This window comes from Oryctolagus cuniculus, chromosome 10 (assembly GCF_964237555.1).
Source record: "Oryctolagus cuniculus chromosome 10, mOryCun1.1, whole genome shotgun sequence".
Taxonomy (NCBI): Eukaryota; Metazoa; Chordata; class Mammalia; order Lagomorpha; family Leporidae; genus Oryctolagus; species Oryctolagus cuniculus.
Window position 1 is genome coordinate 101373823 of NC_091441.1, and position 12783 is coordinate 101386605.

A 12783-nucleotide genomic window follows, 5' to 3' on the forward strand; every position below is an offset into this window, starting at 1 on the left:
GAGCAGCTGGGACACAGACTGGTGTCCATATGGGATGCCTGTACTGCAGGTGGCAGCTTTACCTGCTAGGCCACAGCGCTGGCCCCTACAGATTTATTTATTTATTTGAGAGGCAGAGTTATAGACAGAGGGAGAGACGTAGATAGAAATCTTCCATATGCTGGTTCACTCGCCAGATGGCCACAACAGCCCCAATCTGAAGCCAGGAGCTTCTTCTGGGTCTCCCATGCAGGTGCAGTGCATCTTCTACTGCTTTCCAGGCCATAAGCAGAGAGCTAGATTGGAAGAGAAGCAGCTAGGATTTGAATGGATGCTAGTGCCGCAGGTAGCAGCTTTACCTGCTACAGTGCTGGCCCTGTTGAACACCTTTTCAAATGTATTGACCATTTTTTTTTTTTTTTTGAAAGCAACATAGCAAGGTTTATTAGGGTGGGGAGATCCATAAGAACGGATGGGCACCTTTCCAGACAGGACCTGAGAGAGAGTGCCCAGTTGCTCAGACTAGGGGAGAGCGAGGATACATGGTTGAGTGGAGAGAATACACTTGGGCAGGCCAGGCAGGCAGCTCAGCAGAGAGGCAGAGGGCTGAGCACACAGTCCGGTTGTGGGGTTTTTAAGGGGATGGGTCTTGCCTTCCTGCCTCTTCTCCTCCTGGAACAAAGGACTTTTTGGGTGTAAATATGAAAAATTCCTTTCTGAGTTTCCCCCCTGAAGTTATCAGACAGGGGGAAGCCTGGTAGAAGGGGCAGGACGTTTGAAGTGCAGATACTGGGCTGCACCTGAAAGGTTATTGGGATGACTTGGAGATGCGGATGCTGGACTTGGATGTCAATGCCTTAAGCCTTTGTCACACACACATAAGCTCATTTCTGACTTCCTAGCTAATATTCCCACTTCAAGAGGAATACCCATAATTCTTTTTGGGATAAATGGATGGAGTTCCAGCTTCTGTAGCTACTTCATAGCTGACAGATGGATATCGATATTTCTTCTTGCTATCTGTCCTATGGTGTGCAACAGTGGCCTTGGAAAGACTGTCCTGCTTGGTCCAGAGGGCTGCTCAGGTTGTCCAATGGAATGGGCTGAAGCCTTGTCTGATGACCATTTGAAGTTCGACAGCTTTTATTCTGTTGGAGATAAAATGAACAAGGGCATTAAAAACACATGGTCCAAAGAGAAGCAGCAAGATTACAGAAGTTATAGGGCCAAGGAGAGGAAATATCCAGGATTTCCATGACCAGATGTCAGGCCAGAAATCCCAGCTCTGCTTGGCCTGGTCCTGGAGCTGTTTGGCTTTGTCCAGGAAAGTATGAATTTGGGTTTGTACCTGTCCAGTCTGATTGACCCAGAAACAACACTCTTCCTGGAGCATGGCACAGATACCTCCCTGAGCGGCAGTTAGCATGTCCAACACTCATCCGTTTTGGAGAACAACTGCAGCCAAAGAGTAGATCGGATTTTTGGAGAGTGAAGAGGGAGGCTGCTATCTGGGTGTTAAGACCAGCCAGTTCGGAGGAGAGGCCAGTATACATGTTGTTTGCTGATAGTGCCCCTGTTGTGCCTGTAGCAACTCCTGCCACTCCAGCCACCGTGCTGATCCCTACCAGGATAGGGATCAGAGAGGGGATTCTCTTGGAGAAGTTGGCCATGCTTCCCCAGATGAGCCCTCTGTGTATTGACCATTTGTATACCTTTAGAGAAATGCCCGTTCAAGTCCTTTATTCATTTCTGAATTAGTTTGATTTTGTTCAGTTGTTGGGAGTTCTTTTTATATTATGGATTTTAAGTGCGTGTTAGGTAATTTGCAAATATTTTCTCCTGTGTTTTTTTTTTTTTTTTGTGTGTGTGTGTGTGTGTGTTTGCACTCTTGAGAGTGCCCTTTGGTGCGCAAAGATGTTAATTTTTATGAAGTCCGATTTGTCTGTTTTGTTCTTTTGTTGCCTGTGCTTCTGATGTCATATCCAAGGAATCCATGCCAAATCCAGCATCATGAAGGCTTTCACTCAGGAGTTCTATGGACTGTATAGTTTGAGCTCTTCTTGTTTCTTTGGCCCATATTGAGTTAACTTGTGTGTGTATGTTAAGGATCAAATTTCACTTTGTTGCATACCACCTAGTTTTTCAGTAGTATTTGTTGAAGAAACTGTCCTTTTTACATTGAATGGTCTTGGCAACTTTGAAAAAAAATCAGTTGGTTGTATTTGTGAAGGTTTATTTCTGGATTTTCTATTCTGTTGCTCCATATAATTGTCCTTATTCCAGTACTATGGTGTTTTGATTTACTGCAGCTGTGTAGTATTTTGAAAACAGGAAGTGTGCCTTAAGCTTAGTTTTTGTTTTGGCTGTTTGGGGTCCATGTGAATTTTAGGATAGACTTCTATTTCTGCAAAAAATGTAGTTGGAATTTTGTTAGGAATTTTATTAAACCTGTAGATTGGTTTACATTTAAATATATTGAGTCTTCCAATTAAGGAATTTCTACTTTTTATGTGTTTAATTTCTTTTTATTTTAAGATTTCTTTTTATTTATTTCAAAGGGAGAGTTACAGAGAGAGAGGAAGAGACAGAGATCTTCCATCTGCTGGTTCACTCCCCAAAAGGCTTCAACGGCCAAGGCTGGGCCAGACCTAAGCCAGGAGCTTCATCTGGGTCTCCCACATGGATGCAGGGGCCCAAGCACTTGGGCCATCTTCCGCTGCTTTCCCAGGTGTATTAGCAGGGAGTTGGATCAGAAGTAGAGCAGCTGAGACTCAAACTGGCACCCGTACGGGGTGCCAGTGCTGCAGGTGGCGGCTTAACCTGCTACACCACAACTACTGCTCTTAAATACGTTTAATTTCTTTCAACAATTTCTTGTAATTTCAGTTTAAATTCAGTTTGCCTGTCCTTGGTTAAATTTATTCATAAGTATTTTATTTTTCTGATGCTATTTAAATGGAATATTTTGTTAATATTCTTAAACTCTTCATTGTTTATAGAAGTTGCTACTCATTTTATTATGTTCATCCTCAATTTTGTTGAATTTGTTGAGTAGTCTAACGGGTTTTTCTTGTATGTGTGTATGGAATCTTTAGGGTTCTCGGCATACAAGGCTGTTATCTGGAAGCAGAGACAATTCTGCTTCTCCCTTTCCAATTGCAGTGCCTGGGGAGAAAGGGTAAATGAGGAAGGGGAGAAGGTTCTTGCATTATTACTCTGGCTTGAGCTTTCAATAATGTGCCGAGCAAGAGTTGCAAAAGTGGACATCCTGTTTTGTTCCTGATCTTAGTAGAAAGAGTTTCTGTCTTCCACCATTGAATGTGATGTTAGCTGTTAGTTTTTCATAAGTAGCCTTTATCATGTTGAGGAAGAGTCTTTCTATTCCTAGTTTATCTGGTGTATTTTTTTTTTTTAAACCAAGAAAGAGTTGAGAGACCATCATTTGGCTTAGTGGTTAAGATGTGGATTAGGATGCCCCCATTCCACACTGTAGTAACCGGGTTTAATCCCTGCTGTGAGCTACTGATTCCCGTTTCTGGCTGATGTGCACCAGGGAGGCAGTGGTGATGACTCAGGTAGTTGAGTTCCTGCCACCTACATGGGAAACTGGATTGACTTTCTGCTTCCTAGTTTCAGTCCCCTGGCCATATGGGCATGTGTCTCTCTGCCGCTGAAAAAAAGAATAAAAGTAAAAAAGCATGTGGTGCAGTAGGTTAAACTGCCACTTGGGATGCCTGTGTCCCATATCACAATGCCTGGGATCAAGGTCTAGGTGCTTTACTTCCTATGTGGCTCTCTGCTGATGTATCTTGGGAGGCAGTGGGTGATGACTTAAGTGCTTGGGCCCTTGCTATCCGCATGGGATACCCAGGTGGAGCTCTGTGTTCCTGGTTTTGACTCAGCCCAACCTCAGCTGTTGCTGCCATTTGGGGAATAAAGCAGCAGATAGAAAAAGGCCTCTCCACCCCACCCTTGCCCGTCACTCAGCTTTTCTTTTCTCCTTCCTTCGTTCCTTCCTTTTCTTGTTCTTTTTTTTTTTTTTTTTTTTTTTTTTTTTGCTTTCTGTTAATTATTTGAAAGATAGAATTAGAGGGAGGGAGGGAGAGAGATCTTCCATCCACTGGGTCACTCCCCAGATAGCTGCAATGGCCAGATCTCTGCCAGGAACCAGGAGCCTCATCCTGGTCTCCCCTGTGGGTCTGGGAGCCCAAAGACTTAGGCCGTCTTCTGCTGCCTTCCCAGTGCATTAATTGGAAGTAGAGCAGCTGTGACATGAACAGGTGTCCATATGGAATGCCAGCATCTCAGATAGCAACCCAACTTGCCTCATCACAGTGCCAGCCCTCACTCAGCTTTTCAAATAGATGAAAATAAAAGTTTAGAAAATAATGTTGAATATTTAAACATTTTAAAATTTTTACTTATTTGAGAGAAGGAACTCTTATCTACAGATTGATTCCTGAAATACCTGCAACAGCTTGGGCTGGGTTGAACTGGGCAGAAGTGGGTCTGAGAACTCAATCCAGGTCTTTCACAAGGGTGGTAGGAAACCAGTTACTTGAGCTGCCTGTAGAGGTCTGCAGTAACAAAAACTAGAGATGAGTTAGAGCTGGTGATTAAACCCAGGTGCTCTGATGTGGGATCCAGGTATCTCACTTGGCGGCATCTTAACTGCTAGGCTTAACATGTGCTCCAAAGGTATTGCGTTTGGTCACATACATTTTATGCATCAATGAGATGATCATTGTGCATTTTTTTCCTTTATTAATGTTGTATGTCACATTAATTAATTTTTCTTAAAGATCAGTTGATTTATTTATTTGAATGGCAGAGTTATGCAGAGAGAGAGAGAGAGAGAGGTCTTTCATCTGCTGGTTCACTTCCCAGATGTCCGCAATGGCCAGAACTGCGCCAATCTGAAGCCAGGAGCTAGGAGTTTCTTCTGGATGTCCCATACAGGTGTAGGGGTCCAAGCACTTGCAGCATCTTCCACTACTTTCCTGGGCCATAGCAGAGAGCTGGATTGGAAGTAGAGCAGCCAGAACTCAAACTGGCGCCCGTATTGGATGTTGGCATTGAAGGTGGCAGCTTTACCTGCTACGTCACAGTGCCGGGGCCCTAATTAGTTCTTTTTTTTTTTTTTTTTTTTAAAGATTTATTTATTTATCTGAAAGAGGAACACAGAGAGAGGAAAGGCAGAGAGAAAGGTCTTCTGTCCGATGGTTCACTCCCCAGATGGTCGCAATGGCCAGAGCTGTGCCGATCAGGAGCCAGGAGCTTCTTCCGAGTCTCCCATGCGTGTGCAGGGACCCAAGGACTTGGGCCATCTTCTGCTTTCCCAGGCCATAGCAGAGAGCTGGATTGGAAGTGGAGCAGTCAGGATTAGAACTGGCGCCCATATGGGATGCCAGCACTTCAGGCCAGGGCGTTAACCTGCTGTGCCACAGTGCTGGCCCCCATAATTAATTCTTGTTTGAACCATTCTTGCATTCTAAGAATAAATCCCTTTTTATCGTTAGAGATACATTTTTTAATATCTACCTTTTTTTTCCCCAATTTCTAATCAGTAAACAAATTGTGAGTTCCTCGTATATGCCAGACACTGTTCAAAGTGCTGGGGCTTCAGAAATGAGTAAGACCACCCCTGCTCTCAACAAGCTTATGTCTCACAGGGAATGGGATGACACATAGAATAAATAAATAACAATTCAGTGAAAGGTATGGGGGGAAACAAAGTGGATGAAAGCAGCAGGAAGAGGAGTTGGCATACCATGAACCTGCTTAAGCATTTGATATTATTTTAAATGGGATAGAGATTGCCTGGGTAGTGGTAGAGGAGAGTTTTAGCTTGCCTTGGGACAGGCCTTTCTGAGACCTGAGAGATGAGATGGTGGCAGTCATATAAAATCTGGAGGAAAACTTTGCAGCAGAATGGGTAGTACAGAAACCTAAATGTAGGATACAGTCTTCACTTGTTCAAGGGATGGAAGGAAATCCTTCTTATGTAGCTGGAGCCTTGGAAAGAAGATCTAAAATATAGTAGGGGCCAGATTTTGTAGGGACTGTAGCCTGATAATTAGTTTGATTCTAGTCCTGGCTGCTCCTCTTCTGGTCCAGCTCTCTGCTGTGGCATGGGAGAGCAGTAGAGGATGGCCCAGGTCCGTGGGTCCCTGCACCTGTGTGGGAGACCCGGAAGAATTTGCTGGCTCTTGGCTTCAGATTGGTGCAACTCCGGCCATTGCGGCCATCTGGGGAGGGAACCAGCGGATGGAAGACCTTTCTTTGTGTCTTTACCTCTCTCTGTAACTCAGGCTTTCAAATAAATAAAATAAATCTTTAAAAAAAATTTATTTTCATGTACTTGAAAGTTGGAGGGAAGAGGATGGGAGGACGGGAAGAAAATGAGAAAGAGAGTGATCAATCTTTGATCTGCTGGTTTACTCCTAAATGCCCACAACAGCCAGGGCTCGGGCAGGCTAACCAGGAGCCTTCAACTTCACCCACATGGAGTCCAAGCACTTGAGCCATCATCCACTGCCTTCCAGGAGGGATTAACAGGGAGCTCGATTAGAAGCGAAGCAGATGGGATTCAAACAGGCGTTGTGATACAGGATGCAGTTATCTCAAGCAGTGGCTTAACCCACGGCACTACAACCCTCGCTCCTGATTTTACTTTAAGTCTAAGGGGAAACAATTAGAGTGTTCCTTTTTCTTTTTTTTTTTTTTTAAGATTTATTTTATTTATTTGAAAGACAGTTACAGAGAGAGGTAGAGACACAGAGAGAGGTCTTCCATCCGCTGGTTCCCTCCCCAGATGGCCGTAACACTGGAGCTGCGCCATCTGAAGCCAGGAGCTTCTTCTGGGTCTCCCTAGTTGGTGCAGGGCCCAAGCACTTGGGCTATCTTCTACTGCTTTCCCAGGCCATAGCAGAGAGCTGGATTGGAAGAGGAGCAGCTGGGATTAGAACTGGTGCCCATAAGGGATGCCGGCGTTTCAGGCCAGGGTTTTCACCTGCTGTGCCACTGCGCCGGCGCCATGAGTGTTTCACGCAGCGTAGTGACATCAGTGATTGTTCTTTAGAAAGGTGTATGGAGGATGGAGCGAGGCCATATGGTCAGCTGACCATATGGTCAGTGGTGGGAGAGTAGCCAAGGAGATGATGATTGGTCATTAGATTGAGATACGGTTTGGAGATAAAATCTTAAAACTAGCTCATTCAAATGTGGGATTCAAATGTCTCCAGGTTGTCTTCTAAACATTTGACCCGAGCAATAAACAGTGTGGCTAGTGGTGTAATTAATATTTTAGGGTATGGGGGGGTCAAGAGTTCAATATTTGGTCTTGTTAGATTTGAGATGCTTATTAGACATCTGAGTAGAGATTCTAAATGGAAATAAGAGTGTGGTTATAGTGGGGCTTAGGGTAGAGGCTTGAAAGGCATGTATGGGGGTCATCAGCAGACAAATGAGACTTAGTGCCACAAAACTGCCTGAGAAGCCCTGAGGAGAACAGGTGGGTGATGAAGCAGCCTGGGAGTAAAGTCTCCCAGGGGCCGGTAAGGGAGGCTGGAAGCAGCAGCTGGAAGGTGGGAGGGATATCAGTGAAGACACCATGTCACCTAAGCCTGAGAAAGAACATGTTGTAGATGTTTTCTGTTTGAGGATACTATCCCCATGGGTAGCCATTGCAGTGCTTGCCTTTTGATGGTATTTGATCTTTAAGAGTCATGACTCAGTCCACTTAGGAGTTTTTTTTTTTTTTTTTTGGACAGCAAAAATGTTTATTTGAAAAAATTACTATGTATTGAAAATATGCATTAGAAATTATTACTTACTTCCATAGCATTCCCCTCCCCACCACAAAAGTAGAAGTATCTGCTTGCTATGCTAATGCCATAGGTAAATTCAAACAAAAAGTAAATCATCATCATTCCCCTTTCTCTTATTTTATTATTTTAATTAATTAATTAATTAAATTTTTTATTTTTACAGGCAGAGTGGACAGGGAGAGAGAGAGAGATACAGAGAGAAAGGTCTTCCTTTTGCCATTGGTTCACCCTCCAATGGTGCGGCCAGCGCACCGCGCTGATCCGATGGCAGGAGCCAGGTACTTCTCCTGGTCTCCCATGGGGTGCAGGGCCCAAGCACTTGGGCCACCCTCCACTGTACTCCCTGGCCACAGCAGAGAGCTGGCCTGGAAGAGGGGCAACCGGGACAGAATCCAGTGACCCGACTGGGACTAGAACCTGGTGTGCCGGCGCCGCAAGGCGGAGGATTAGCCTAGTGAGCCGCAGCGCTGGCTATTCCCCTTTCTCTTAAGTTAGAGTTTTGGGAGAAAAGGTCTGCCTGTAGCTGCAATCAGTCGGAGTTTACTGACTCCCAGTCCTGCACAGTGAGGTACACGCACTTCTGCTTGGAAGCCTGTGAGGAGCTACTCTGCTCCTTCTCTGACTCCTCAAAAGCTCTCTTCTTGCTCTTCTTTGCCTCCTGGGTTGAGACAGCCTCGTGTTTCAACAGCGGCCGTGGGAGTCTGCAGTCTTCTCTCTGTAGAACTGGAGTTTCGGCCGGCGCTGCGGCTCACTAGGCTAATCCTCCGCCTTGCGGCGCCGGCACACCGGGTTCTAGTCCCGGTCGGGGCGCCGGATTCTGTCCCGGTTGCCCCTCTTCCAGGCCAGCTCTCTGCTGTGGCCAGGGAGTGCAGTGGAGGATGGCCCAAGTGCTTGGGCCCTGCACCCCATGGGAGACCAGGAGAAGTACCTGGCTCCTGCCATCGGATCATCGCGGTGCGCTGGCCGCAGCGCGCTGGCCGTGGCGGCCATTGGAGGGTGAACCAACGGCAAAAGGAAGACCTTTCTCTCTGTCTCTCTCTCTCACTGTCCACTCTGCCTGTCAAAAAAACAAAAACAAAAACCAAAAAACTGGAGTTTCCCAGAAGTGTCTTCCAGGGGACACCTTAGCGCGGCCTCTGTGAGAAACCGGCTGCTGTAGAAGTACTGCGCTGGTTTCCGAGGCTCCGCCGCTGTTGGCGTCTTCACAGATTTCACCGTCTTCCGCTCCCACTGCCGCACGGTCTGATCGGCCCAGCCCTCCGTCTTGCAGTTACTGTGGTCAGATTCCTTCAAGGGCACTTTGGAGTGAACAGGGCCCATGTGTCTCTGCAGCTTGTGCTTGAGGGCTTTTACATCCTTGAGCCCTGTCCCAGAGATATCTAAGCGGTTTAGTTTTCTAAAAGAAAACAGGTATCCAATTCCTGCATCTGTGATCTCAGGGTTACAAGATAAGTCTAATAACGTTAGATTTTCAAGACCTCTCTTCATCACTCGAACAGGGGCTGTCATTTTCCTCACCCCAGCATCCAATGAACAATTATCCTTCAGGTGGAGTTGAGTGACACTGGACAGAGCCTCATTGGTGAGGTGTTCTAGAAGTTCGTGGTCATCTCCAAGCTTGCAACCGGGAAGATCCAGGCAGGTCAGTCCCCAGAAAGACAATCTCCTCAAGCTTTTCTGAAATCACCAGATACCTGTTCTGCAAACACAGGGAGCAAATCACCAGACTTCCATAGGCCTCAGTAAATTTCTGCAAAGCTCTCAGCCCTGCACCTGGCTCTGTGAATTTCTGTCTGGCTTCAGCAGCAGAGAACAGTTTTTCAGCAATCTGCTCAGGAAAGCCACTGAGGGAATCAACGTGATCAACGTTGTCGGAGATGAAGCCGAGGACGAGGTTGAAGAGGGATTTGGCCGGGTCCCAAAGATTCCCCTCCCGGGTGTACGTGAAGATGAAATGATCAGTCTTCTCTTGCTGTGCAGTGTCATCTTCCCTGTTCATGCAAAGCTCCACAGAAAAGCCTTTGGAAAACAGTCAGAAGGGCCTCGGCTTCTGCAGGCTACTCCTGACGTTGTCCAGAGCCAGACTGACCACGTGCAGCTGACCGTTTTCTCGTACGTAGATGGGACCTGGGTCCCGGTGGTTTTCTGAGTTGAGGTAGTAAGACATGGCCTTGGGTGTGACTGTGTCTCTACCCGGGGCAGCAAGTGGCAGCACCTCGGTGGCGACTCCCTCCTCCCCCGGCGCGGCTGACAGGGAAACAGCTCGCGCCCGGGGCACAAAGCTGAGAGGAGCTTCTTGGGAAGGAAGAGGTGTTTTGCGGCTGACAGTTGGAGGTTTACAGTCCAGGGTCGGGCAGCACCATTGGTTTGGCATCTGGTGGAGGCTGACAGCTGTCTCCACAGACGCAGAGTTAGCAAGCATCCTGGTGCTCTCACAGTTCTGCTCCCAACCCAACAGGACAGAGGAGTTGCTCAGTGGTATTTCCCATTAGATGTGTTCCTAGGTGCCCTTATCTGTTGGGTTTTGATGGATAGCACAGTGTGACTGGAGCCCTGAATGAGCCAGGACCTGCACCACAGTGCCATCACAGGGCTGGCATGTCTTCTGTTCTTTTCAGGTGACAGAGCCACTTCAGGTTTTTGGAAGGAATGTAACTTTAGAGCAGTTGTGTTCATGTTCAGTGGAATGAGATGCTGAGGATTTTCTTTTTGCCAGTTTCCTAAACTGCAGTGCCACTTGGCTTATGTGAGAGGCCCCGCGCGAAGGCTCAAAGGTGGCTGGAAGGGGTCCCCCGGATGGACCTCTTTGACACAGGCCTTGTGAATCTTATTCCAGTCCTTGTTCTCCACCTTCTCAGGAATTTGAGTGGCTGGCGTGTGGATGGAGATCATGGAGAGTTTGGTGGCGTGGAAGAAGGTCCGGGGGTGTGTTTTGTGACTGACAGAAATCCAGGACCCCAAGGTAGCTCACATCCCAAATGGAGAGCAAAGTTAATGGGGAGCCTGGATCTGAGTCACGGAACCAACTTAAGGCTGCCATAAAACAAACACTGCAGTTAGAGGAAAGGTTTATTTTCGGGTGGGGGAAGCCCAGTGGGCAGGAGGAGAGGGTGAGAGAGAGATCAAGAGACTCACTTGGGAGTTTTTTTCTTTTTTTTTTTTTTTTTTATTTGAAAGAGTTACAGAGAGGGGGAGAAAGAGATTTCCTGACCACAGGTTCACTCCCCAAATGGCCACAGTGGCCAGGGTTGTGCCAGGCCAAATTTAGGAGCCTCCTTCTACTTTCCCACATGGGTACAGGGGCCCAAGGACTTGGGTCATCTTCTACTGCTTTGCCTGGGCACGTTGCCAGGGAGCTGAATCAGAAGTAGAGCAGCCGGGACTCGAACTGGCACCTGTATGGGATGCTGGCTTCGCAGGCAGCAGTCCACCACGAGGAGCTTTACAATCCTTCCTTAAATGGGCAGCTCCTTTGGTTGAAAGAATAGAGGCTTCCCTGTGTTTTTAATATACGCATAGTCTAAGGGCAGAGGTTGGCAAACGATTTTTTTTTCATGTTTACTTACTTATTTATTTGAAAGGCAAAGCAACAGTGAGAAAGAGAGAGAAAGGTAGAGGGAAAGAGAGAGAATCTGCAGTCTGTCAGGTCTGTCAGTTCATCCCCCACATGCCCACAACAGCCAAGGCTGGGCTAGTTCACAGCCAGGAGCCTAGACCTCCATTCAGGCCTTTCTGTGTATCTGGCAGGGACTTCAGCATCATCTGCTGCCTCCCAGGATGCACATTAGCAGGAACCTGGATTGGAAATGGAGCAGCTGGGACTGGAACCAAGTATTCTGATAGGGAATGGAGGTATCCCAAGGAGCAGCTTATTAACTCACTGTGCTGTAACACCCACACTCAGATGACTGTCTTGTCTTTGCTTTTTTAAAAAGGTTTATTTTATTTATTTGAAAGGCAAAATGACAGATAAATTTTCTGTCCACTTGTTCATTCTCTAAATGGCTACATCGGCCAGGGCTGAGCCAGGCCAAAGCCACTGGAGGCTGAAATTCCATTTGGATCTCCTATGTGGGTAGCAAGAGCCCAAGTACTTGGATCATCTTCTGCTGTCTTCCTAGTCACATTATCAGGGAGCTGGATCAGAAGTAGAGTAGCCAGGATTTGAGTTGGTGCTCATGTGGAATGCTGATGTCGCAGGAGTGGCTTAACCCTCTGTGCCTCAAAGCCATCCCTCCCTTTATTAATTAGTTAGTTATATGAAAGGCAGAGTGACAGAGAGAGGGAGAGGCAGAGATCTTCCATCTGATTGTTCAAGCCCCAGATGGTCATTGCTGGGTCAGGCCAAAGCCAGGAGCTTGGAACTGCATCCTGCTAAATCTTAGGAAGACAAGCATGTTCTAGTTTGAGAAGTAATTTTGAACATTTTATCTGGTCCCAGAGTGTATATTATAAACTATAGCTGTCCTCTTGCCTGAACGATGTTACTTAGTTCAGACTGTATGAAAAGGGAGCAAGTAAAATTTGCTTTTAGACTTTGACTAAATGTTTGGGAATTAGCACCATGTAGAAATAATTTCTGTTTATTTGTCAGACTTCATAGACTAAGAAGGACCCACAGCAGTTAGACTTTTGAGCCCAGGGCACCAGCCTTTGCTTTCAAGAGTGTGCGAGGAGTCCTGGGGCCTGATGTGGGTCCAGCAGTGAACAGAGTGGGAAGCATAGGGACAAGAGGCCTTTGGTAACAGATGGGCCTCCTGAGAGAGAGGTTGTTGAAGGGGGCCGGTGAAGCCAGCAGTCACCGTGCTGAGACAGCTCTAGAGGGATCCCCAAGGAGAAGGACTGCAGGTGAGCCCATTGCTTAGCTGTCCTCTGTACCACCTTCCCTTCAAAAACAGCTTTTACTCTGTTTTGGAATGGAACTGTCAGTGGAGATTAGTGGAATAGGTTCTTTTCTTCACGCAAGAAAGACTAC

General features: G+C 46.7%; 1 protein-coding gene and 1 pseudogene across 4 annotated transcripts in view; one reads left to right on the top strand and one right to left on the bottom strand.

The window, feature by feature from the left end:
• SCAP (SREBF chaperone) overlaps positions 1 to 12783 on the top strand; it is a 78042-nt gene that overhangs the window by 11557 nt on the left and 53702 nt on the right. The gene's annotated exons all lie outside the window — the stretch shown is intronic.
• On the bottom strand, positions 7734 to 10068 carry LOC100339594 (leucine-rich repeat-containing protein 42 pseudogene; annotated as a pseudogene).